Source organism: Halichoerus grypus, chromosome 15, assembly GCF_964656455.1.
Source record: "Halichoerus grypus chromosome 15, mHalGry1.hap1.1, whole genome shotgun sequence".
NCBI lineage: Eukaryota > Metazoa > Chordata > Mammalia > Carnivora > Phocidae > Halichoerus > Halichoerus grypus.
In genome coordinates, this window is record NC_135726.1 from 40834063 (window position 1) to 40859525 (window position 25463).

Consider the following 25463-nt stretch of genomic DNA (forward strand, 5'->3'; position numbering starts at 1 on the left):
GCTTTAAATAATAGCTACAGCTGGACCCGTGTTACCTTATACTGGAAAATGCCAGGGCAAGCAGTACCACTTTGAGGATTAGTCCCATGTAGGAGGGGTCTTGGGAGAGAAAAGCCAGGTGCCTAGTATTGAAGTTCAGCCCCTGAGAGGAGTGATGGTCCTTTTCTACCTTCATTTTGTGGATGCACCATACTTCCTCTGCGTTTTGCCAGAAAAGATTGGCTTTTGGGTACAAATAGAGAGTCCCACTCCCTTCAAAGTAATTACACGATGATGATGGGTACTTCCTGAGGCATCACATCAAGAGGACCGAGATGTCAACTTGTCTATTAATCAATGATGCTAAGATTGTTCACCTGGTGAAAGCCGTAACTTCCCAGTGTCTCCCTTTAGAAATGACCTTGTGATTTTATAATTAGTGACTAATCTGTGGAACAATTCTTAGAAATCATGTAAATATCCTCTTCCCTGATGATTTTTCAACCAATGATTTTAGAACAATCCATGACTGAGTCGATTATTACATTTTTTGCAAAATGGTGATTTTCTAATTCAGTCATTGCTTCTACAATCATTAGCTGGTATTGATACGTAAATAAGACTGTGTCACCATAGACTCCTGGATTCTTTTTAGTCATATGCTATAATCCATTATTGCCATTATTCTCTTCGATGCTCAAATTGGCTCAAATTTGGCCGCCAGGAACCCCTTGGGCTTGAGGACTTCCTTGCTTTCTGTCATAGGTTGTCTTGTCCTAGAGCTGGAATCAGCCACTTCTCCCAGAAGTGCTAGTTCTTTGTAGTGGAGAATGGCATTTGCAAACCAAGATCTGGGTTCCGGGTGTACTCATTGCTCCTGGATGGTCATTGCTTCTAGGCATTTCAACAGAGCTAGAAAATACAGCCTTTCTTTTTTTACTTCTTTCCTTGTCTTTCTTTAACAAAATCATGACTTCATACGAACCCCTCAAACTCAATTCCAATACCACAGGCATTTTCCTTGCTTTCCTCTAACCCACATTGGTTGGTCCTTCCTCAGTGAAAATTCTAGTTCCCAGCAATGCTAATCACACTAATGATATGTGGATACCCCCCCCGAGCTACAGTATGCACACCATAATTTCAAAATTACTAATTATTGATAGCATGACTGACACCAACTTGCTAACTAAAGTTCAGTGTATCTTTGCAGTGGCTTTGTTCTTACCGATATGTTTAATCTGAGTCCAATCGCATGAAGAAGTATTAGAGAAATCCAGATTTAGCTATGTTTCACAGGATAACTGGCTGGATTCTTTAATGTATCAATGCTAGGGAAGTAAGAAAAAAAAAGGGTGAGGGGAACAGTTACAAGTTACAAGAGATAAAAGAGACATGGTGACCCAATGTGAATGTAGGATCTTTGATTGGGTCCTGAAAGGAAAAAAAAAAAAGCCGTAGGGGTGTTTTTAGGACAAATGGATAAATATAGACTGTATATTACATAATCTTACTGTATTTTTATTTAATGTCTTGGGGGTGATAATGGTACTGTAGCTATATGTTACATTTAGGGAGCAAGGCTGTATTTGGTAGACACTTCTGGGTCCTCAGAAATACTTTTTGTTTTATCTTCCTTTTAAAGGTACAGATGATGAGAAATAAAGAAATGTAATTCCAAGTTTATTTGTAACTCATAAGCATGTACTTTGGATGTTTTATCTTAAGCTATGTCTAATCTACTCCTTAGATCATCCCCCAATTTTACTGTGTTTTTCATTTCTAGATTTCTAGATCAGTTTTTTTTTTTTTTTAATCCATGTGTTCTGTTTTCAAAATGTCTGTTTCACCTGTTTCACCTTCCTTCCCTCAGGAGGTTAATTCTTTTTTTTTTTTAATTTAAAAAGATTTATTTGAGAGAGAGAGAGAGAGAGAACACAAGCAAGGGGAAGGGCAGAGGGAGGAGAAACAGACTCCCTGCTGAGCAGGGAGCCTGATGGACCCCAGGGCCACGACCTGAGCAGAAGGCAGTTGCTTAACTGACTGAGCCACCCAGGCGCCCCTCAAGTCAGCTTATAGATCCTAACCACTGAGTGAGTTTTCTGTTTCCTTTCCCCAGGATGGCCTGTGACTTTTTTTTTTTTTGCCTCCCCTTTAACAGAGAGTGCAGCTTTTTGAAGATCCTCTGTAGAGGGAGGCATCCTGTTTCAAGCCCTATCCACACTGAGGTCAGATCTTTAGTCTTCATACAGCTTTTCAGCCCCCAGCCCTGAATTGTCTGAAAGGGTACTGCCGTGGGTCGGATGGTGTACCTTCAAAACAGATCTGTTGAAGTCCAAACCCAGCATTTTAAAAGATGACCTTATTTGGAAATAGAATCGTTACAGAGGAAATCAAGTAAAATTGAGATCATGAGCGTGGGCTATAATCTGATAGTGATTGTTTTCCTTGTACAAAAAAGAAATTTGGACACGGACTCCCACAGAGGGAAGAGGACGTGAAGACATAGAGAATGCAGTGTGAAGACAGAGGATTGGCATGATGCATCTACAAGTCAAGGGATACCCATGGCTGCCAAAAACCAAGGAGAGGCATGGGATAGTTCTTCCCTTCAGAGGGATCATGGTCCTGCTGATATTTCTATTCCAGACTTCTGGCCTCTAGAGCAATGAGACAATACACTTCCAACATTTTAAGCGCCCCAGTTTGTGGTAGGTCATTACAGCGGTGCTAGGGAACTGACTCAGACAACTTCCACTATGTTGCCTACCGCCTAAGAAGGGCCACAGTCCTGGCACCTGCTCACCGCTCTTGACATCAGTTCCCTCTTCACTCCTGACCCTTGTATTTGTAATATTTTTTGGTTGTTCTATCTTACCCAGTGTTCCTCTGCATGTGTAGTGGGAGAGATGTCATGTTATCTCACGTTCTCCACCTGTCCCCCATTGTTGACCTGTGGGCTGCTGGGAACCCAAAGGAAAACGAGGCAGACATTTCCAGAGTAAAGAGGCAGCCCTGAATGAATGCCTCCCGCTAGTGCCACCCTGAGCCTCACCTAGGAGTAGGACCTAGAGCATGTTGCATTGGGCTCAGAAGAGGTCCGGGTGAGTGACACAGTGAATAAAGCCGGCTGAGTGTAACACATACCAGCTATTTTGAAACCCTCAGACCTCATGGTGTCGCTGTTATTTTTCTTGGATAGCAACCTGGGTATCACGTTCTTAATTCTACTGTCACGTACAAGTGTCATGCAAATGTAATGCCAAGTGGCAACTGTCCTCTGAGGCCTGAAGAGGCAGGTCACAGTGAAGGAGGGTGCGTCCACCAAAGGGCAATTGCCATTTGTGAAATATTGTCAGATCTCTATAGTCTTGAAAACAAAAAAGGAGTTCAGATCTTGATGTGAAATCTCTTGATTTTGGAATGTTGGCACTAAGAAAGAACTCAAAAAATTTAAAAACATTGTTTGGTCAAACAAAATATATGTATATGCTTGGTTCATCAGTTTACGAAACACAATTTGATGATTGCCTTTTCAAAACGACTAGTTCTATAACTTTTCTGAAGAGGAAAACTATTCTATAAAACAATAACAGACGTTTGCAATTCTCTTTATACCCTTTGTTACCAGTGGCCCATTTCCCTGTGGCAAAAAGCAAGTTTTAAGTGGTGGAACTTTTGTTGGTCTTTTATTTATTTATTTTTTAAATACAGAGAGGCTCTTGATTCTAAAGGCGTGTTTTCTTTTAAGGAAAATGATAAAGAATACAATTAATTGGAAACAGACGTTGTTTGACGCCCCCCCACCCCAAGTTCTGAAAACAGACGGAAAATTCAAGCTCAATATTGAAATTCCAAGTTTAATTTATTCTGTTGTTTTTCTTCCTTCTCCCTCCCCAGAACATTCTATATTTTGCTAGCTCCGTCAGAGAACTATAGCTTCATTTTGATCTGCCTCCTAGGGAGGGGTTGTTACGTAATTGTGACTCCGAGGAGGCCACTGCAGAGAGGTACCCCTGCGCACCTGCTTGCTGGTGCACCAAGAGGGGTGCCTGGGCATTATTTTCTGAGTGATAGGAGGTGAACTAACTTGTTCCTGAGTTTGAGGGACCAGCATTCCTCTAAGCCAGCTATTCTAAGTCGAAGCCTAATAATGCTTGGGTTGCGTGGTGCTTAGGATTCAGGTCTGCTCACTTGTCCCCTACAGCAGGAGCGAGGCAGGGAGCCAGTGACAGCATGGATAGACCGTATTGAAACTGTTGTGCCACTTTCATTCTTTATGGGTCAGAGGAAGCAGAGAGCTCCAGATGGCCGCCCACTTGACCCACCCAGCCTCTCAGATGTCATACTGACGCTGCTTGTCCTTCTCGGTGTCTGTTTTGGGGCAGTGCCTTGATACGTTTTGTCTTTCCTAATACCCAAGTGTCAGTTCATCACTTACCAACCTGCTATGCAATTTGGAAGTTTCTTCATTTTTTCAGCCAGAACGGTCTCCTGATGGTTTCGTAATCTCCTTTTCAACGGAAATCTTTTATCCGCAATACTGAACACTTGGGTTCTCTCAGTACCTTTGCCCATGGCCTCCATAGTCAGTTGGTTTGCAGGATCTGTTACTCTGTGAAATGGCTATGTGGATTCTAAGGGTTGGTGAAGGGTATGTCTTTAAATGTGAGCCTTCTCCTTTATTCCCATTAACCTTCCATAGGAAACTTCTTCAACATCTATTGCCCCTCTCTGGCTGTCAGCCTGTCTACCCTCTCACACCGTCATTCTCATAATTCAGCCAGAGTAAGTTTTCTAAGACAACAGCTGACCACATCATGACCAAGGTTTAACCCTTTGATGACTCCATTACATAGAGAACAAAAGCCAAAACCTATAGCATAGCACTGAAAAGCCTTCAGAATCTGTCTTTTGCCAAATTTTACTCTTGGCATAATGCCTCCATTCAGGCTGCATCAAACTATGTTATGTACACCAGGTAGAAGCAGTGTATTGGACAAGAGGTTTTAGTTCATTTTATAAAAGGTAACTTTATATACCCAAGATCATAGCTTCGTAACATACAAAGCAAAAGTAATAGAAATATAGAAAGAATGTAATAAATCCTTACATATACTGAGAGATAATGGCCTGACCTCTCTCAGAATTCAATAAATTAAGGACATACAGACTAAAATAAAAATGAGAGCCAAAATCGTATACCTCAGACTTACACACTACTGTGTCAATTATATCTTAATAAATCTAAGAAAAATAAAAATGAGTAATGTTAGAAAAGATTTTTCATATCAGTAATAAGCTTGACTATATATATGTTTGCATATGTGCACACACTTTTTCTAAGCAAACAGAAAACTCACATTAGTGTCAAACACACATGAAATAAGTGACCATGCATTTAAGCCACAAGGAAAATTCCTATAAACTCCTCAAATCAGAAATGACATGGATCATAGAAACAAATCACATTAAAAATCCAGACTTCTAAAATAATCCAGGAGTTAAAAAGGAGATAAAATCAAAATAATAAATTCATGAAAAATAAGAGTCATACAAATATTTTTGTAAAAAACTAATGGCAATTGTAAGAATTTTAAGTATATATATTAGAAAATTAAAATGGTTGAAATTAAATGAAGCAAATATGTAATTCAAGAAGCTGAAGAAAAGATAATAGTATAAACCCAAAGAAATTAGGAAAACATTGATGATATTAACAAATCCAAAAGTTATGAAAGTTTTTTAAAAAGCATCATTATCTTTAATATCTGGTTCTTTGAAAAAACAAAAAATGTCTGGCCAGTATGGTAAAAAAATTAGTATATACAAAGATAGAGAATATTAAAAATGAGGAAAAGAATATAACTTCAGATAATGAGGAGATTATAAAATTAAGTGAATGTTGTAACATTCTAAAATGTAGACAAAATAGAAAATTTTTCTAGTAAATACAAAAATCAGTAAGATTGATTTAAGTGGACAACCTTAAAAAAGCAGAATTTGTAGAGAATTTTTTTAAATAGCAAAAAAATAAAAATTAAAAAGCTTTCCTAAAAATGGTACCAGATCTAGACCATATGTAGATAAGTTGTACTAAAACTTCAATAAAATGGATAATACTTATATTTCACAGAAACTTTCCCAACTCATTCTACAATGGTAATATTTCATTGATACTAGAAGGCAAGAGTAGCATAAAAAAGAGAACTTTTTTTTGTAATGTATGAGCATAGATACAAAAACTCTAAATAAGATATAATCATGAAACTCGTTACTAAGTTGAGTTTATCTTGGGAATGAAAGGATAGTTATACCTTCAGAAATCTATTTTTGTAATTAATGAAATTAAGAGATTAAAATAGACAAGTCACATGAATAGGCATTAAGTAAAATTAATCTCTCATTCATGATTTTTAAAAGCCATAGTAAGGTAAGAAAGGAAAAAAAACACTTTTTAACCCAAAAAAAGATTAAGAAATACAAATTAAGCATGTAAACTTAGGAATATTTTTGTTAAGGAACTTGACAAAACACTCATTTAAGTCCCAGCCACTAAATAGAGAAATGAAGTGAGTAGATAAAATATTGTAATAGAAAAAAAAATCACTATTTAGAATTAATGTGTTTACATACCTGACAAATCTAAGTAAATTCCTTGGAATTGTTATTTGAAGGTAGTTGGATACAAGATAAATATATAAAAACAGAATTTCTGAACAACTGGGAAATACATAGTAAAAATAACCCATCTGATAGCAACAAAACACATACATTATCTAGAAAAAAGCTAACAGTGCATGTACAGGACTTGTAGAAACAACACTATAAATGCTTATAAAGGACACAAAGGAGAGAACATAGCTGAAAAGTCATCAGAGGTAGGAAGACTTAATAATGCAAACTTGTCAAATCTCCCCATATTAATTGTCTATCCAATACTCAGTGCTCTCCTGTCTGGGACTGAGGACTTCTTCCCCCGAGGTAAAGCCTGAGACAAAGATTTGCCTGAGGGGAGTTTATTTTAGGAAATGATCCAGCAGCCTCTGGAATAAAAGGGGGTTGCTGAGGAGTGTCTTTGGCACACAGTGGTGTCTGATACATCTCCCAATCAAATCCCAGTAAGAGATTTTTAAAGAAAGGTGACAAGCAGATTCTGAGACCATTGGAGAGATATTACAGAAGAATCGTGAAGACACTTTTGAAAAAAGAAGACTGACTGGGGGCGGGGGGCTAATTTGCCCACCAAATTGCCACACCTAATCAAAGAGTGTGGCCATTACAACTATGTGACCTTACAAAGGAAAGAGCTCGATGGCATAACCTGAAGAGGGAAGAAATAGGAAAGAAATAGGACCATGTAACTGAGGGTTTAGTTTATGACAAAGGCAGCACTTTGGTTGGGAGAGGAAAAACAGACCAATTACCCAATGATGAAGATAGTCGGCTATTCATTCGAAATTAGACCTCAATATTTCATGATATGCAAAATTTCAACATAGATTTAAAACTTCATAAAAACAATTAAAAGAAAATAATCTTAGGGCATAAAAAGTACTCCTAAATAAGGTATGAAGCCCAGAGTCTCTGAACAAATAGGTGGATATATTTGACTACACTAAAACACACAAAAATCTTCTGCAGAAAAGACGAATGATATATTGGGAGCAATATTTATAACTTATATTTCAAAACATTCAAATTTTCTAATAAGCAGAGAAATTCAAATTAAAATAAGATTATCCATTTTTATACCTTAGAATGGCAAAATTTTAAATGACTAGTATATCCTGAGCAAGCAAGGATGTAAAAAATACACCATGCCATCTACCTTTGATAAAAGCATCTGAATTTAAAATGTACACGCCCTTCAAACAAGTAAGCTCAATTTTGGAAATCTAGTTTACAGAAACACTTCCATGAACGTGCAAAGACTTATATATACAAGATTTTATACCAAAGTCTTATTTGTAATAATGAAAAATTAGAAGCACCTAAATATTAAATATCTTATAATAAATTATGGTATATCCATACTATGGAATACTAAACAGCTATTAAAAAATTATGTGTATTGGTTTTGAAATATCTGTGAAATGAACTATGTAAAAAAAAGTCAGGGTCCAAGCTAATATATACGATATATCTTTATTTATGTGAAAATCCTATATATATTTAGTATATGGTTAATACGATATAATATATATTATATTTATATATCATACATATATATTACACATTATATATATTTATGGAAATGTGTAGAAACAAATGACTGGAAAGAGGTACCTCTAAGTGTTCCATAGTGCTTACCTTTGGGGAGGAGCACGGAGGTGGGGATAAGATAAATAAGTATATTTGTTCTCTATGTTTCAGTGATACCTAAATTTTTTCACAATTTTATGTTGATATATTCCTGAGAAAAAGTTAAAAAAACATAAAGTTGTGCAATTTTATTACCAAATATAATTTTCTTCCCACCTTCACTAAATAAATGCTGAGCAAATATTTAAATATACCAGTGTGAAGGGGCCTCTAATTATTGACTTGCCAAGGGCCCTCCGTATCTCCATCTGATCTGCTCCTATTGGACTGCCTCCGGGTGGAGCAAGAGAGGTATATGAGGCTGGGCCTGAGCCCCAGGGGCATCTGGGCTCTGCAGCCACAGACAAATACAAGGGAACACTTGGGCTCAGCAGCCCAGGGTGACTCAACCCCAGTCATGCTGGGAATGCAGGGAGACACCATAGTGGAAAAAGTCTTTCTGTTGACTCAGGACAAGCAGAACATTCCAGAAGTCCTGTGTGAGGGGCACCCCTGCTTAGAGGCGCTCACTGCTAAGCCCCCAGCCTCCCTGGAAAGACAAGGTTGGCATCACCTTTGGAACTATCCACATGCCTGGAGGCTAGCTGAGTGGAGAGATCAATGACAGCGTTTGGACCGGCATTCTGGCGGACCCCCTGCTTCATGTGGACCCCTCAGCTTTGAGCTCTGTGCCATCCCCAGGGTCTCCAGCAGTGCAGGTTGATGCAGCTGGCCGGTCTTCACGTCCTGTGCCGCTAAAGGAGCTGGGATGCAATTACTCTACAGAGCATCAGGCTGCATATTGCATTTTCTGAAAGCTTGAAACATTGCCTTTCTCCAGGGCACACCAGGCTTCCACGCCCAGGCGTTGGTACTTGAGTGCAGGATGGCCTCAGGGACCTCAGATGTATTGCCTTCCCATTATCTTCAGCAGCTTGGCCATCCTAACAGTCATGCCCTATAATGAGCTTGGCCAACAGAATGAATGAAACCATATTTCTGACCTTCTTCACACCTATCTGAGTCTTTCCTCAATTTTCCTCTCCACTTACTGAGCAACAGTAAGTCTTTCTATTTGCTCTTGGTACAAATGGGAATATACCTTGCGGCACAGGAAGTTCCGGCAAAAGCTCACTAACAAGGCACTTATAAATTGAAGAGCTGCAGTGCTGGTATCTCTGGAATCTCATGGTCTTGGGTGTATGAATTCTGCCCATCGTTGGGCCCTGAACATCCAGGAGCACAGCATGATGTCGTGGTGGTCAGGGGCCCTGGAGCCCTTGAGACCAGCAGTGCATCCAGGCATTAGCTCTTGCAGACTCTTTGTCTCCTGTAAATTATGTTAGCCTTTCTGAGTCGCTTATTAAAGTGGGGTACTAACTCCCACCTTGTATGGTTGGTGTCCGGATGAGAACATTCAGAAGGTGCCAGCATTACCTGGCCTTCTATAAGACCCAATAAATGGTGGCCATTATGGTACTATCCTCAGGGAGGAGGTCCCAGGGTCCAGCTCAAGGCACTGGGAAAGAAGACCCAGATCAGAGCATGATTTTGCTTCTGAGATACATCGACAGGTGCTTCTAAAAGCAGAGGAATGCTGGAGGTTTTCAGGCTCTTAGACACCATCACAAAACAACTCTCTCTCTCTCTCTCTCTCTCACACACACACACACGTTCATGAGAACTATATGCTTTCTTATAGTAGCATCATTCACATAATATTTTCTTGAAAATGAATATTTTTGTTCCCAAACTGTGGTCTCTTGGAGAGAAGGACGGACTGATTTTGTCCTCAAAAACACAGTCATTATGACCTCACACCTCTAACCTTGTGCTGAGAGTCCAGGAGGACAGAGGATGAGTTACTGAGGGACGCATCTTATAGGAGATCTCCTGAACGGCAGGTTCCTGCCTGCGGGGTCTGGGAGAGGCAGGAGACCTTTCCAGGTCCTAGCAAAGAATCTGAGATATTCACTCCATTTTTTTGATTTTACAGGATTTTTACCATTTTTCCTACAGTATCTTTGGAAGGCACAGACCACTCAACTGACATCATGTCTATGCTTAGTGTTCTGAATATGAAGTAACCCGTTCTTTTCTGATTATCTGAGTCTTTCCAGCACTTACAAACTGTGGTGTCCTCTCTGATGTCTCTTCCCACTGTTACTCCTCCCTCTGCCTTAGAAAACGTTTTCCTGTATTTAAGGCCCATTTGGTAGGTGTGGTCTTAGAAACGGACATTTAAAACCAAAAACACACCCCTCTCCAGGCTTGCTTAAGCAAGGATGGAGGTCAGTTGGAAGGTTGTAGGGTATTTCTCTCTGAAAACATGGGTAGGGAATGCCCCTGGACAGCAGGAGGGATGGAATCAGGAAACACAGCTGCCTTTTCTCTGGGACCTCTGGTCTTGAATTTTATTCAGCCTCTCTCTACACATCTGTATTCACACGCCCTCTCCCTCTCTCTCATCTTATGACCTTACTCTTTTTCTCAAGGCCTGTACAGCTCTGACCTTGCTTGGCCTGCAACCAGGAGCCACAGAGACCTAGCTTAGACGCTCTATGGTCCTCTTCTGAATTTCCAAGAAAAAGAATCTAAATAGCTCAGCTTGTTCTCTGGGTTGACCATCTCTGGGTCAGGGGAACTTCCCGACTATCTGAAGTTCACTGAGGGCGGGCACTGGCCTTTCCACTTGGACCAACACCCAGTAGGTACTCCATAAAATTGACTGATTATATACGGCACACGAGGCTTGGAAGTTCCTACAGTGTGAGAATGGCTTTCAAATTGTCACTTGCCCCATCTAAGAATAAATGTCAGATGATCCAGGCTGAATAGAGTGTTAGATTCATTTATTTTACTTTCTGTAGACCTTCTGGGTGAAAGGCAGGCTCATAAAACATGTGTATGAGCTGGAAAAGCTGGGGTACTTGCAAGGATGAATTGTAAAGTGTAATTTAACAACATCACTTATGTGTAGCGTCAGGCTCTTGGTGGGATGCGATGGGCACCAGGCTGGTGCGGGTTTTGCTGCCTTGGCAATTGCAGGCCCTTTAAGAGATACTATGTCTTCCCCCGCTAAGACACTGAGACAGAGGGAAGAAGCGAATGGTCTTTCTTCATCAGCAAAAGTGACCACACATTGCCCAGCCTGACTGCCTCTTCCTTCCCTGGCCCCCGTGAGCTTTGTGGAGAAGGAGGAAAAGGCAAGAGGCAAGAAATAGGGAACAGTAGAGGGGAACACAGGGCTGAGAGGCATCTGCAAGCCATTGGGTTTACATGCCACCTTCTGTCCCCGTCCTCCTGGGAGGCTGGGTGCAGTCAGGTCCCCCCGGTGGGCCACAGCCCTGGTCCTCCTGGGCCCACACCCCCATGTCACCCTCACGTGACCTTAACCTGATGTCTTGGCAGCCCCCCCCCTCACCCAAACACGGACTCAGACACAGGGCACTAGGCCATGGTGGCATCCGATGGCTGGTTAGATTAATGATGTGCTTGCTCTCCTTTTGGAAGCCCCAGAGGAGATATCTGCAGATTTAATTCTCGTTTAAAGGTGGAAGCGTGGGTTTGAATCTTGTATCAGGTATCACCCCCTTCCTGCTCAGCACATCTCCGGAAAGGTCAACGCTGGGAGAGATTGGAGTGTCAGAGTCTTCTCCCTGGTTCTGTGTAAAGACTTCTGACCTTTCCGTGGGCCTAATTCCTTCCCTTCCTTCCCTCCTAATGCTTCTCCTCCCCACTTTCAGCACTATTATTTATCGAAGTGTAAAACATGTGGTGCACACACACATATTCTAAATTAAAAAAAAAAAAATCTTATCAAAAATAGCACATGCTAGTACTCCTCAGCACCGTCAAGGTCATCAAAATCAAGGGGAGTCGAGAGACTGTTGCAACTCAGAGCCAAAGGACAGCATGGCAGCTAAATGCTATGTGGGGTCCCGGATGGGGGTCCTGGAACAGACACAGGCCATCAGGTAAAAACCAACAAAATCTGAATCAAGCATGGGCTTCAGTTAATGATAATGTATCAATATCGGTTCATGGACAAGGACACGTGGGTCCTACTCATTTAAGATTTAAAAAGACAAGGGGAACTGCTTACATGGGAATTCTGTTTTATCTTCTCAATTCTTTTGTAAATCTAAAACTGTTTTAAAAAACGAAGTCGATTCTAACAATGAAAGACCAAAACTGGTGCATGCTAACGCCACAGTTCGGGCTGGACACTTAACAAAGTATCACCTTGGCCACTATGGCTGAAGAGGCCGGCAGGGGGGTGGGGTGGTGGGGGTTGGATGAACTAGTCCTTCTTGGTAACCAGGAGGTAACTGAGCAAGGAGCTCATGACCCAAATTCATCTCGGGGCTTGCTCGAAAAGCCAGAAATTCCCCATGGAGGATGACTCCATTTGGGTAGTCTCATTAACCCGTTAGGCTCCAGACAGAAAGCATCGCACATGCAATACCCCGAAGGAAGAAACTCTAGGATGTGTTGGGAAGGAGGGGCGGTTGCCGGAAGAGGGGAGGTTGATTTTCCCAGGAATGAGCCACGCTCCCGGAAGCGGAAGCGCAAGCGCTGGGTGTGTGGAGTCTGCATTTTCCCAGCCAGCCTCAGGGAAGGCAGTTCAATGAGCTTGGGTGGCCCGAGGCATCATCAGAACCACCCAACCCAAATGTATGCATTTGGGATACTAAAGAGGGGCACAAGGGAACTTTCATTTACCGACTGCCTGTGACTATTATATTTGAACACCTCACTGACCACAGGAAATGAATGGGCTTTGTTCTCCCCCGTCCTGGCTCGGCCAGGCAATACCAGGGGGACACCATGCTGGTCTTCCCAACTCCTCCCATCGGTGTTTTCTCTCTCTCTCTCTCTCTCTCGTTGACATTCCAGCCCTTGAAACAAGGTCTTGGCTCCTTTCTCATTTCAGGATTTCGTTTTGGGGGAGCCAGAACACCTGTCCGCTGATCGCCTGCCACTCCGCATCTGGGCCCGGCTGACAGGCTCGTCTGCTTTGACTAATGATGTGATTGATGGACAAAATAAGGAAGAACATACAAAAAAACATTTCTGTCTGGTCTGGTGTGTCAGCAAGCCTTCATCAAGTGGCTGCTGAAGGTATATTTTGCTGCACGCCTCATTACACAGTAATGGCCTTCCCAGGCAAAGCTGTTTCTTTTCATGACACAAGACAGCGGGCAGCTTTATGGGCGCGGGGCCCCCCGAGCCCGGAGGATGGGGAGGCGCGCTAAGGCGCGGTCATTTCCGAAAGTGCCTCAAGTTGCTTTTCTGTTGTCATGAATTTAATATGAATCAACACAATATGAAATGGGCATGAGGGATTTTAGTGACTAGTGATTTTTTAAGACTGCTGTCTAAACAGCCATCAAGAAAAAAGGGGAGGGCAGAGCCACCACACATTTTCTTGCTCCAAACCTGTTGCAAAAAGGAGTCATCTGTCAATTTTATTGCATTAAAAAAGTACACAGAAGCATATAGTCCAAACAAATGTCTTCTTTCAGGCTAAACATGTGGAAAATGCCACAGAGCTATGCCAGAATCATCTCACTCAGCAAACCAAGTATTCATAACCCTGCGCCGGTGGCCTGCTGTGGATGGGTGACATCCAGGAGAATTACACATGCCACGCTGTCGCCTCTTTGTGCATATAATAATGATCTGAAAATCAGTTCTGGCTGGAGCGCCAGGGAGGCAAAGAACTGCTTCATTTGGCTAACAAGATACGTGTGAGTTAGAACCCAGTGCTGGAGGATGAAAAGGAATCATGCTTAAAAATAAGAGAGAAAGTAGGTAAATTCTTGGCCTGATTTTTTTTCCTTCTCTTTCTTCACTGGGCCACAGAATCCCTACTTATTTTTTGTAAAGTATTTGAACTCGCCTTGATATTAGGTTTCCTTCTTCCCTCCTCCCTTCTTTCCTCCCTCCACCCTCCCTCCCTTCCTCCTTCCTTCCTTCTCCCTCCCTTCTTTCCTCCCTTCCTCCCTTCATTCTTTCCTTCCTCCCTTCCTTCCTTCCCCCCTCCTCCCTCCCTCCCTCCTTCCGTCTTTCCTTCCTTCCTTCCTTCCCCCTCCCTTCCTTCCTCCCCCTCCCTTCTTTTCTCCCTCCCCTCTCTTCCCCTTTCCCTTCCCTCCCCTTCCCCTCCCTCCCCTCCCTCCCTCCCTTTCATCCGTCCTTCCTTCCTTCCATCCTTCCTTCCTGCAAATTTTCTTTGCCAAGGTATTTTATTACACACGTTCCACTCCTTTCTTTAACATGTTGGACTGTCTCCAAGAGGAATGCTTAAAATGAAGTTTCATTTTAAAAACACTTTTTTATTTTTTCTTGCTACCGTGATGAGTCTTTAGTGGTGGGTTATTGTGAATAATATGTGATTTTAATGAGTTGTGATTAGACAAAACTCTCTTCCTATAATAAATACTAGATAATAAATTAGAAAATGTATATGAGATCTTTATTCCTATTTAAAAAGAGAGAAAGACATAAATGCAAAATCTTGTTATGATAAATGTAAGAGATAATCTTTTAACATGCATTTAATTTGCTGTGAGAGTACGAGACAGCTGTTCAAGCTCCCATGTCTATGTTGACTCCGCATTGCACCAGCCGGTCTGGCGCTGGGGACGGTGGTCACCTTCCCACTAGGGTAATTAATAGCCCGTCCCTGGGGGGGCAGAGACATTAATCCCGGGCAGAGGAACACAAGTTTAGAAATAAACAGGTTACCAAAACCAAACCATCAGATGACTTCCTCTGTGTACGATAATGAGGACAAAGAGGAAATGAAGGAGGAAATGTGTTCCAGTGTTTGGATGAACAAAGGGGAAAGTAGCTGTCGACATCTTTTGTTAATTTCCCACATCTGTGCATATTGTTCATTGAGTTTTGATATCAAAATATCCGACTGTTGAACAAAAGGCCCGTGGAATCAGGGAGCATGATTAGCTGGAACGCGCGCACACCTGCCCGTGCCTGGTCACTTAGCCACTTGGAATTTGGAAGCAGGTGGTTCTTGTAACGGCAGAGGCCGTTTTACCGGGAACATTTTTTCAGCGGCTGTGCTCCGCTAACCTTGGAGCGGAGGCTTGCTGCCAGGGGTTGCTGTCTGCTCCCACTTCCTGCCCCTCAGGCCTGAGCCTCATCAGCAAGCCACAGGTTTTCCTAGAAACCAGCACCCTGCGCTGTCCTCTTGGCCTGGCAGGCCGTTTTGCTGGCATCTTCTTGATTTACGACTTCAAAGCTAAGCAGTGAGATGCGTTAACCTGGACATCCTCTCCCCCCGCTCGGACCAGAAGCAGACCTCCGCTGCCAACGAGGGCTTCACAGACCGGGAACCTTTATTCTTGCCTTGACTTTTCATTTCTGAGCCAGAACCTTTTCAAAACCCCAGGGGCAGGCAGCGGGGTGGGGCGTGGGCTCTGCGTGAGGGCGCCTTGAACGGCAAGGCTGCAACCCATCCGTTCTCCAGTGAGGTCGTTTGTTTCAGAGCTAGTGGCTTGCGGGAGCCACTGGGGAGCGAGATCATCTAACAGCAAAAATATTCTTTCTCAGCAAATTGCTTGGAGCCAGGGGGATGAAGCTTCCAGGTGGGTGATACTACGCACCGAGTGGAAGGAGAAGGCAACCCTAACCTCGGGTTATTTTCTCTAATCTTGTAGGAACCAGCCACCCGTTCACAGACTGCTCTATATATTACAACATACATTTTTCCTTTTCCTAATCAGGTTTGTGTATCTTTCGTGATTGATTTTCTTTCACAAAACTCTTAATATTTTTCCAGATGCCTTCTACCTTTTGTCCTCCCAGCTGCCACTCACTCAAGAGAGGCTCTTCGGAACACATCAGACTAGAAATGGGTGTATTTTCTTCTTTGGTCTCAATTCCTCTCTACGGTTTTAAGTTATTTCATCTCCTTATTATTTTTATCATTTCAGTCGAAGTGGTGGCATTATTCAATTTTGCAAAGAACCTCAAAACCCACTTGGTTCTTGTCTCTATAACACAAAACAGCTTATTTGAAGGTATATGGTTTTTAAACTTAATATTAGGATTTATTTGTTTAATGTGTGGGATTGATTTGGTAGATGATTTTACATTGAAAGAAGGCTCGTGGGTTTGGTTGTGAGATGGAATTTTCAATTGCATTCCAGAGAGGCTGCCATCGGGGGCCGGCCAGGAAGCTTCCTGGAGACTCTTTCTCTGTTCCAAGCAAACGTAGATGTTGTCTTGGCTTCCTGCTCCCTGAAGCGCAGGGCCTGGGGTCTCTGCTCCAAGATCCTTCACCAACAGCTCCTTTGATGCACCCTGCCAGGCAGCAGGGCCCAGGGCGGGTGTGTGTGGGGGGGGGGCGTGGGGGTAGACAAGGCCTCCAAGGTGAACCCACAAGAGGAATCTGTAGGGAGAAGTTCACCTGCACCAGTAGCCATTAAAATCGAGACCTCCACACCAGGGACTCCCGGTTTATTCCAAGTCATGGAGTTCCTTGGGACTCACTTTCTTCTGCCCACTTTTGCACAGCCCTGGAGGACGGGAATCATGACGCTGTTTGGAGCAGATGATTTTTTTCTATTCTTGGTGTCACCCTACCTGTGCAGATGGACTGTCTTGAGCTGTGGTTCTTTGTGGTTTCTCAGATGACAGTCCTATGAGATTAAGTGATCAGAGGTACTCAGAGGTGACCACCTCGATAATCCACGCTTATGCTGCCTACACCTCCTGACTTGCCTCAGTCCCCTAGGCCCTCACTTCAGTTTCCCGGATTTGAACTCCCTGACAAGATGGTAGCCCATGAGTTTTTCCCCATGCCATGCCTCACGGGGCACCCAGACTGAGGCTTAGGTGCTCTGGGGGTGGCAGACTGGTGGATGCCCAACCAGGCTTGGCCATTTCTCATTGGTTATCAGAGCATTCAGTGGCTTCTGAGTGAATGACTCTATGCCCTGTTGGTGCCTTGGGAAGGGTTTGGGGATATGAAAACATGGTCACAGGAGTTGGATACAAAAAAATGACATCATTTGTACCCATGCCAAGATGCTGCAGACCCAAGGGCTGCCTGGATCAAACGCATGGCTGTGTCTCCATGGTATGTCAGGTGATGGGTGGGCCAAGTCTGAAGAGGCCAAGACCCCCTCCTGCTCCGGTCCCACACATCTGCTTTCCACCTTGGAAGCGCCCTTCTCATGGCTATAGTCTTTGAACTCTGATGAGGTGTGTGAAACACCCCATCGACACATCATATCAGATATCTTTTGAAATGAAAATCTCTTAGATCAGTTTCAACTCATTCCAAATGTCACATGTATCCTCCAGGCTGAAAATCAATCTTCCCTCTACCCTTGATATTGTTTGAAACGCAGTGTAGGTCTTTTGGGCAGAGAAGCTGGCAAGATGGCGAATTGGGGATTGAGCTGGGGCTGGGTTCTGCCAGTACACAACCTGGACACTACTCTTCCTTCATCGCATTCAGGGTCCCACGAGCTTCTCCTCTTGTCCAGCCTCCTCTGCCTGGCATTGTCCTCCCCTCTCCTAAATTCCCCTTGTCTTTCCAGGACAACTCAAATCCTGCATTCACCTGCAGAATAAACTTAATTCTTGAATTCCATTCGGATCCCCCCAATGCATGCAGTGTGAGTCACACAGCCTGGTTCTGCCTGGGGTGGTTCTTCAATGGGTTCATGTATGTGAATCTCATCTTACTAATGATCTTCTTCTTTCTCTGTGTCCCCAACAAGGTTCAGCTGACTGCCAGACACTGGAAGCTTGGCAAATCTTTGTGGTTTTTCTTATGGGTTTTGGAAGGAACGAAAGAGATGGTCTCAATATTTACTCCTCCTCTCCCACCGCTTCCAGATTCAATCCTTCCTCTCTCTATTCCAGCCACGTGTTTACTTGTGTGGATTTATGCGGACCCACTGCGTGACCCTGGAGATGGTAGTATCAGACCCACTGTTGGAGGGTTTGGTTAATCACCTGATATTTCTCCAAAGGCATTTGGCATAAAACAAAACAAATCAAATGCACAAATCTCATCATATATAAAACAAAAATGAACACCATAAAAAAGGGAGCAAAATTTAAGCTACAGTGGATATTAACTTTAACATATAAATAAGCCCGGGACTATTTTCTGATCCTATTTTGAAATGAGGGCTACTGTAAAATGAAGAAAGAAACTTAAAATAATAGCAATTTAAGGCAAAGTGTGTGTTATTAAAAGTTCGTGATGTTGAAGAGCCAAACTCCTATTCCAGTACGAGATTTAATACGTACTTCACACAAAAATAAATCATGTAATATTTTCATGGCAGACATAGAATTTTATGGCTTTTATGACTATCATGGAATTGGGATTCATATTTTATAGACAGCTCTAATAACATCAAGAAAGTGCTCTGGGAAAAATGGGGGCTTAGAGAAAGACAAGCGATCACTCAGCAGAAGCTGAAATCAAGCATAATTAAAGCCCAAAGGTAAGGCTGTTCCCCACACCATGGGCTCCCAGCAGGGCCTGGGCACGCACAGCTGGGACACAATCTTGGCAAAGTAGGACTCGCTCGGTGCTGGTTTGCTTGATCCTGGAAATGTCCATCGCTGGGGTGGGAAAACACTGGGAAGGATATTCTCGGGTTTGATGTCCTCGGCAGGGGGGCAACCTCAATGTTTGTGGGGAGCAGATGCAATTGTGGAGGTGCCCCTAAGACTTTTCATCTCACCCACCCATCATCCCGACAAGCACTGTTCCCCTGCTGCTGGACTGGCTGAGAAGGTGGAGAGAGCTGGAAGTGACCCAGCACAACCAGCAGCTGTTAGGCACCTTGCTGAACTTTGCAAGGATTATCTGCTTGAATCCTCACACCCACTCATCAGGTAGAGAGCTAGGGGTCCTTCTCGGTTCTCCTTACCTGGGCACCAGCTCCCGGAATGATGCACTGGTGGGTGAGTGCCATGAAGAACACATGTCCTTGATGAGCTATGGTTGAAGACCTGATTCTCGAATTGTTTTCCCTTCTGAGCCACAGATTGAAAAATAGCTTCTACTCCTGGTGCAGACTGACCCATATGCTGGCCTCCGAGTGGCCTCAAACTCGAGCTACAGGCTGACCTTGACTCCAGTTCCATGTCACCGTTCTCCCCCCTCCCAGAGTGACCCTGAGTCTCCGTGAGCTCAGCCCCAGGCTGGCCCTCTAATGCAGTCCTGGTGCAAGTGCAGCAGCAGTCCAGAAGTGACAAGGAGAGACCGAGTGGAGGGCTCTCCATCACCTGGGCCACTTCCATTCCACCTCTGTGGAGGACATCATCTCTTGGCCATTCTCTGGAAACATGCCTTTCCATATCCTGGGATACATCTAGCTCCTTTCAGCACATCATGTGCTGACCTTATCTTCCATTCCCATTTGGGACCTAGACCCAACTCCCTGACTGTGACCTAATGCAGGTTCCTCCATGCTACCAGTCCCCATGTCTCATGTGTGAGGGGCATGAGCTTCCTATCTGCTCGCCCTGTTCTTCCTCTGGGGGCACCGCTGTGAGCACCAGCAGTTGGCAGAAGTGAAAGCTCTTTGTAAACTGGAACATGCTATGTGCAGGGAGAGTCTGGACATAATGACTTGTAGAACTCTTCTTTCCTTTTCCTTGGGGACCCAGGCAAGCATCAGGAAGACAGAGGGGCAAAGCAGGAGTCTGCCCTGGGGTTCCCACCTGATGTTTCTACCTCCTTGCACCTATAATTATCTCTCTCTCTCTCTATCTAATCATCTATCTATCATCTATCATCTACCTATCATCTATCTATCTATCTATCTATCTATCTATCTATCTATCTATCATCTATCTATCTACCTATCCATCCATCATCTATTATCTATCTATCCATCCATCCATCTATCATCTATCTATCATCTGTCTATACATCCATTTATACATCCATTCATCATCTATCTACCTCTCTATTATCTATCTATCGTCTATTTGCTCCACTTTTGCTCTCTATTAGGCAAGTAGCCATCATACCTTGTTTGAATCTGACGAGATAGTCCTGAATCTGTCACCACAATATCATGTCTCTGCTTTTACCCCCATCCACTTCCTCCTATTCTCCCTTATACCCTCAACTTTGTGAGTTTTTATACAAGTGTCTCCTTGGCACATAGATCTACATCCCACTACACTTCTTTTTAAATATTTTATTAGGCTGTAATTGACATACAGCATTGTATTAGTTTCAGGTGTACAGCATAACAATTAGATGTTTGTATACGTTGCAAAATGATCACCACACTAAGTCTAATTAACATCTGTCCCCATACATAGTTACAATTTTTTTCTTGTGGCAAGTATTTTTAAGATCTATTCAGTTAGCAGATTTCAAGCATGCAACACACTATTATTACTTACAGTCATCACACTGCACACTACATCTTCAGGACTACTTTATAATTGGGAGTTAGTTCCCTTTCACCCCCCACCTCTTCTGCTCACCACCCCCACCCCCCGCCCCGGCTGCTGCCAGTCTGTTCTCTGGATCTATGAGCTCAGTTTTGTTTTGTTTTGTTTAGATTCCACATATAAGTGTGATCATATGGTATTTATCTTTCTCTGTCTGACTTATTTCACTTAGCCTAATACCCTCTAGCTCCATCCATGTTGTCATGAGGAGCAAGATTTCCTTCTTTTTTTATGGCTGAATAATATTCCAACAGATAGATCGATTGATCTATTTATCTCTCTATATATCATATATATATCACATATATATATCAGATCTGTCTATCTATATCTATATCATATATATATCACATTTTCTTTATCCATTCATCTGTCAACGGATACTTGGGTTGTTTCCATATATGGCTATTGTAAATAATGCTGCAGTAAACAGGGGGGTACACATATCTTTTTGAATTGGCATTTTTGTTTTCTTTGGGTAAATACTCAGAAGTGAAATTTCTGGGTCATAGGGTAGCTCTATTTTTAATTTTTTGAGGAACCTCCATATCATTTTCCACAGTGGCTACACCAGTTTGCATTCCCACCAGCAGTGCATGAGGGTTCCCCTTTCTCCGCATCCTTGCCAACGCTTGTCATTTCTTGTTTTTTTAATAATAGCCATTCTAATAGGCATCAGGTGATATCTCACTGTGGTTTTGTTTTGCATTTTCCTGATGACTAGTGATGTTGAACACATTTTCATGTACCTGTTGGACATTTGTATATCTTCTTTGAAAAAAATGTCTATTTGGATCTTCTGCCTATTTTTATAATCAGTTTTTTTTCTCTCAAGTTTTATGAGTCCTTGATATATTTTGGATATTAACTCCTCTCAAAATGTATGATTTGCAAGTATTGATTGTCTCTCCTTGGGTAGGTTGCCTTTTCATTTTGTTGATGGTTTCCTTTGCTGCGAAGACGTGCGACTTTTTGAATTTGACTCGTCTGTCCACTAGTACTGCTCTGCACGGGTGCATAGGATTCTGTAACAGTGTTCCTGTTCTGCTCTCGGAAGGATGGGAGCCCCACCTCTGATAGCACCTGTAGGGGTGCACGCAGGAGGAAGCTTGTGCTCTGAAGCCTGAGAGCCCAACAGTCCCCTTCCCCGTGCCGGGCCCTGGCCTGTCTCTCAGGCAGCACTCTCGTGAGGACTGACCTCTCTGTAACCAGTGCAAGCCATCATGAATGGGAGGCCCAAGTCTCAGTTGTGGCCCCATATGCGAGGTACTTGAGGATGGCACATCATCCCTGGGACTCAGGTCCTAGGAGGGATGCAGTCCTGGCTGGGGGCTAAGGCCCCGTGGGGATGCCACCACCCAGAGGGCATCCTTTCTTCTGGAAGCCACGGCCCCAGGCTTCGGCCTTGCTCCAATCCTGCCTCTTCCTAAATTCTGGAATAGGTGTCAAGTGCTGCCTAAGAAGGGCAGCTCCTTAGGATGCTGAAAACCTCTCTTTAAAGGTTTATGGTCATTGACATTCTTATTAAATTGCTTTGATAAAATATTCAGCTACAGCCCCTCCAGTTGACTCTAACTTGGTAAGATATAATTTGCAATTGATTATTGCTCAAACATTCCTGGCACCACATTACGATCTGCTCATACATCTCGCCCTCTCTCTACCAATTTGGAATGGAGGGGGAAAAAAATGGTTTCTTCGACCTTTGACCTGGCTGAGGTGGGACCATTAGGTCATTAGGACCATGAGGAATCCAAACACCCCCATCTGTAGCCGATAGGGACAGAAATGGAGATGGGCAGCTCTGAACTGAGCTTGTTTTTTTTTTTGTTTTTTTTTTTTCCCTCTTGGTAAGATACAGGTATTTTTTCAGAGTTGGAAAATGTCTTGAATAAATGAGCTTCGTATATATATGTTTTTAATGTGATTTGCCTGTATTTATTTGGGTGATCACAATTTATGCCAAGTGAAAAGGTTAAGAGTCCTGGAAACTGAATTATTCCATTTATTTGCAGACATGATACAGTGCAGGACAACAGAAGGGTGCATTCTTGTCTTGCCCTGCCCCTGACCTTGCCCCTGACCTGGAGGTGCCTCCCCAGCCAGGCCGGCAGGGGCAACCACCCTCAGGGCTGGTGTGTGCTCATTAAGTAAGCATTTAATGTGTATTTACCCAGTGTTCTCGCCTCCAAGCCTAAACTCCCAAGGAAGGGGAAGGACCACCTGAAAAGGAGTGGTGGCCACAGCCCCTCCTCCTCCCTGGTGTCAGTGTGCAGACTTCTCTTCACGTAGGTAAGTTCCTCACATTGGCACACCAGCCCTGGGCAGAAGCAGGCAGGCGGGCTGGGCTCCCAGTTCACAGGGATGACCCTGGGGCCCTCAGAATTCTCACGCCTTGCTCAGAGTGAGGCCTCCAGCCCACGGTAGAGGGGCTGAGACCAGGTCTCCAAGGCCCTGGCATGACACTCTCTGTCCCCTTTCCTGTCCCCAGCCAGGCCCGTTTTCTTGGGGCCTCTGGGAGAGACTGAGCAGCTTCTGACTCCAAGGAAAGGCTCTTACAGTGAAGGACCAGCCTGGGGAAAGGCTTGGCCAGAGGGAACGTCTGAGGCTGGGGACTCCCTATGCGCCCCCCCCCGCCGCCGATCTTATCTCCTTCCTGCGCACATGGCTACATCCATGGGCCTGAGCCAAGCCTCCAGCTTCCTCTTTGCACCCATGGTCCCTGGGCTGTGGCCTCTTGGCTTGCTCCCCCCTCACTTTCATATTACCCTGGAGTAATTGGATATTGGCAACCAATTACTGAATTTTTCACGTCGGCTTCATCAGTGACTCTTAGACAACTGTGCCAGAGTCTCTTTCAATGAAGAGAAGAATTATAATAATTTGCATTAATGTTCTGTGAGACCTGGAAAGCCCAGGCACTCGGCCTGCTGGGGAAGGGGGGAGGAAGGAGATCGGAGCCCTGGCCCCTGCTGCACGGGAATAAGCCTCCCCTCTATCTGCTTCCGTCCTGACCCCAAAGATGCGCCCCCTTCCGCCCCCTCCAAAACGCTCACCTATTTGCCTCTGACTCATTCCTGATGAATAGGGGAGATTTTGCCTCTGGATACAGGAACTGGGGAGGGCTTCCTGGGGTGCATGCAGACATGCAGACCCAGTGGGAAATCAGCTCAGTAGTTGGGGAGGAGTAGGGGAGGCTGGTGCCAGGAAGGGGTGGAGGCTGAGGAGGTGGACGGAGCCAGGCTTGTCGCCCTGGTCCCCCGGGGAAGTCACGAGTACACAGTTCCTCTGCATGCTGGTGGAGGGTATTCTCTGGCCAAGGGAGTGTGGGTGACCCAGGGCAGGCCAAAAGCACAGGGGAGTCAAACAGCTCAGGAGTAAAGGACAGGAGTTAGTGGATAAATGCCCGAGGCCCCCATCCCCCCAGCAAGACAACCTTAGTTCACGCCTCTCAGAGGCCGCCTGCTGTGGGATGTGGCTCAAGTTGTCCACAGAGGTCACCTGATCTGTAACTCACCCTCTCTTGGATTTCTTCTCTTCCCTGGCTCTGGTCCCTACATCCCAAATCACAGCTTGCCCATTTCCGTGTCTCAGGATTTATTTCTGTAGAAACCCAAACTAAGGCAAAGCCTTGACCAGCAAGTGCAAGGTATTTGAAGACAGGGCAGTTCTGACCAGGTGGCTGAGGATGCCGGCGTCCTGGATTTTCAGCCTTGGGAAGAAGCCAAAGGCCTCCACACTGATGGCCAGGCCCAGCGAGCAGCCTGTCCCGCTGTCCCGCCGTCCTGCCGTCTCTGCTCTCCGCCAGGCCTCGGCCCACATGTGCTCTGGTGGTGGGCAATGTGATTTATCTGGAGTGTCTGGGCTGAGGAAGGGAGATGAGCATTTCTCCCTGGGAGGGATTTTCAGCTCATTTCACAGATAAAATCAATCAGATCTAAAGGGCACTCACTGAGGCCGCAAGAGGGAAACCCAAGCAGCAGGGGCCAGATGGGAGGCTTTTCCCTCCCTTTGCGTCTGGCTCTACCTTGGCCCGAGGGCAGCAGGGGCCAAGGGCTCTCGGGCTGTGGAAGCCACAGAAGCTGGACTCCTCTTCAGGATAATTGGCACAGGCCTGACTCGGGAAGCTCAGACGGAGGATGGGTTGCCGCTAGTGGAGGAGGAAGGGGCTGGATGAACCGGCAACCTTGCCATCAGCCACCCCAAAATGCACTTCCTTTGTTTTCTGCATGGTGTTGGCTGGGGGTGAGGGGATGGTGAGGGCACAGTAACCAATTATAAATGCACCTGTTCCTTTCATTTTCCTTGAGGATACCGAATGGAAGTATTCAGAAGCAGAAGTGGATGGCTAAATGGCGATGGCAGGGCCAGCTCTGTTGGCCATTGGGTGGTAGGGGGTTTCTCTTTGTCTCCAAGTGTCCACATTGAGGAAAAGCATTGGGACATCTAGCCCCTTCTAGGCTGGCTGGGGTCAGTCCTGCTGCCCAGGAACTGGGGACTTGTTCTGATACTCACCCTGCCTAAAATCTACCTATACTCTCCACCTCTGGCATTCACACATCTGGAACATTCTGCAGCAGCTCTGCGGTGTTGGACCAGGAAGTTTAGAAGGAATCTGATGGAGCAGGTACCCAGTTTCCTTTTGTAGCTTTAAGTTGATAGCCTTGGTCTCATCCCGTTTTCCCAGTTCCTTGCAGGCGGGAGGGAGACCA

General features: G+C 44.4%; 1 long non-coding RNA gene across 1 annotated transcript in view; it reads left to right on the plus strand.

The window, feature by feature from the left end:
* The window catches only part of LOC118521914 (uncharacterized), a 119250-nt gene extending 100652 nt beyond the window's left edge, over positions 1-18598 (plus strand). Inside the window, exons 5-7 of the long non-coding RNA XR_013444376.1 lie at positions 13220-13407; positions 13812-14096; positions 18039-18598. This is a non-coding gene — a long non-coding RNA (uncharacterized LOC118521914). The remainder of the gene's footprint in view (positions 1-13219; positions 13408-13811; positions 14097-18038) is intronic.
* The last annotated feature ends 6865 nt before the right edge of the window (positions 18599-25463 follow it).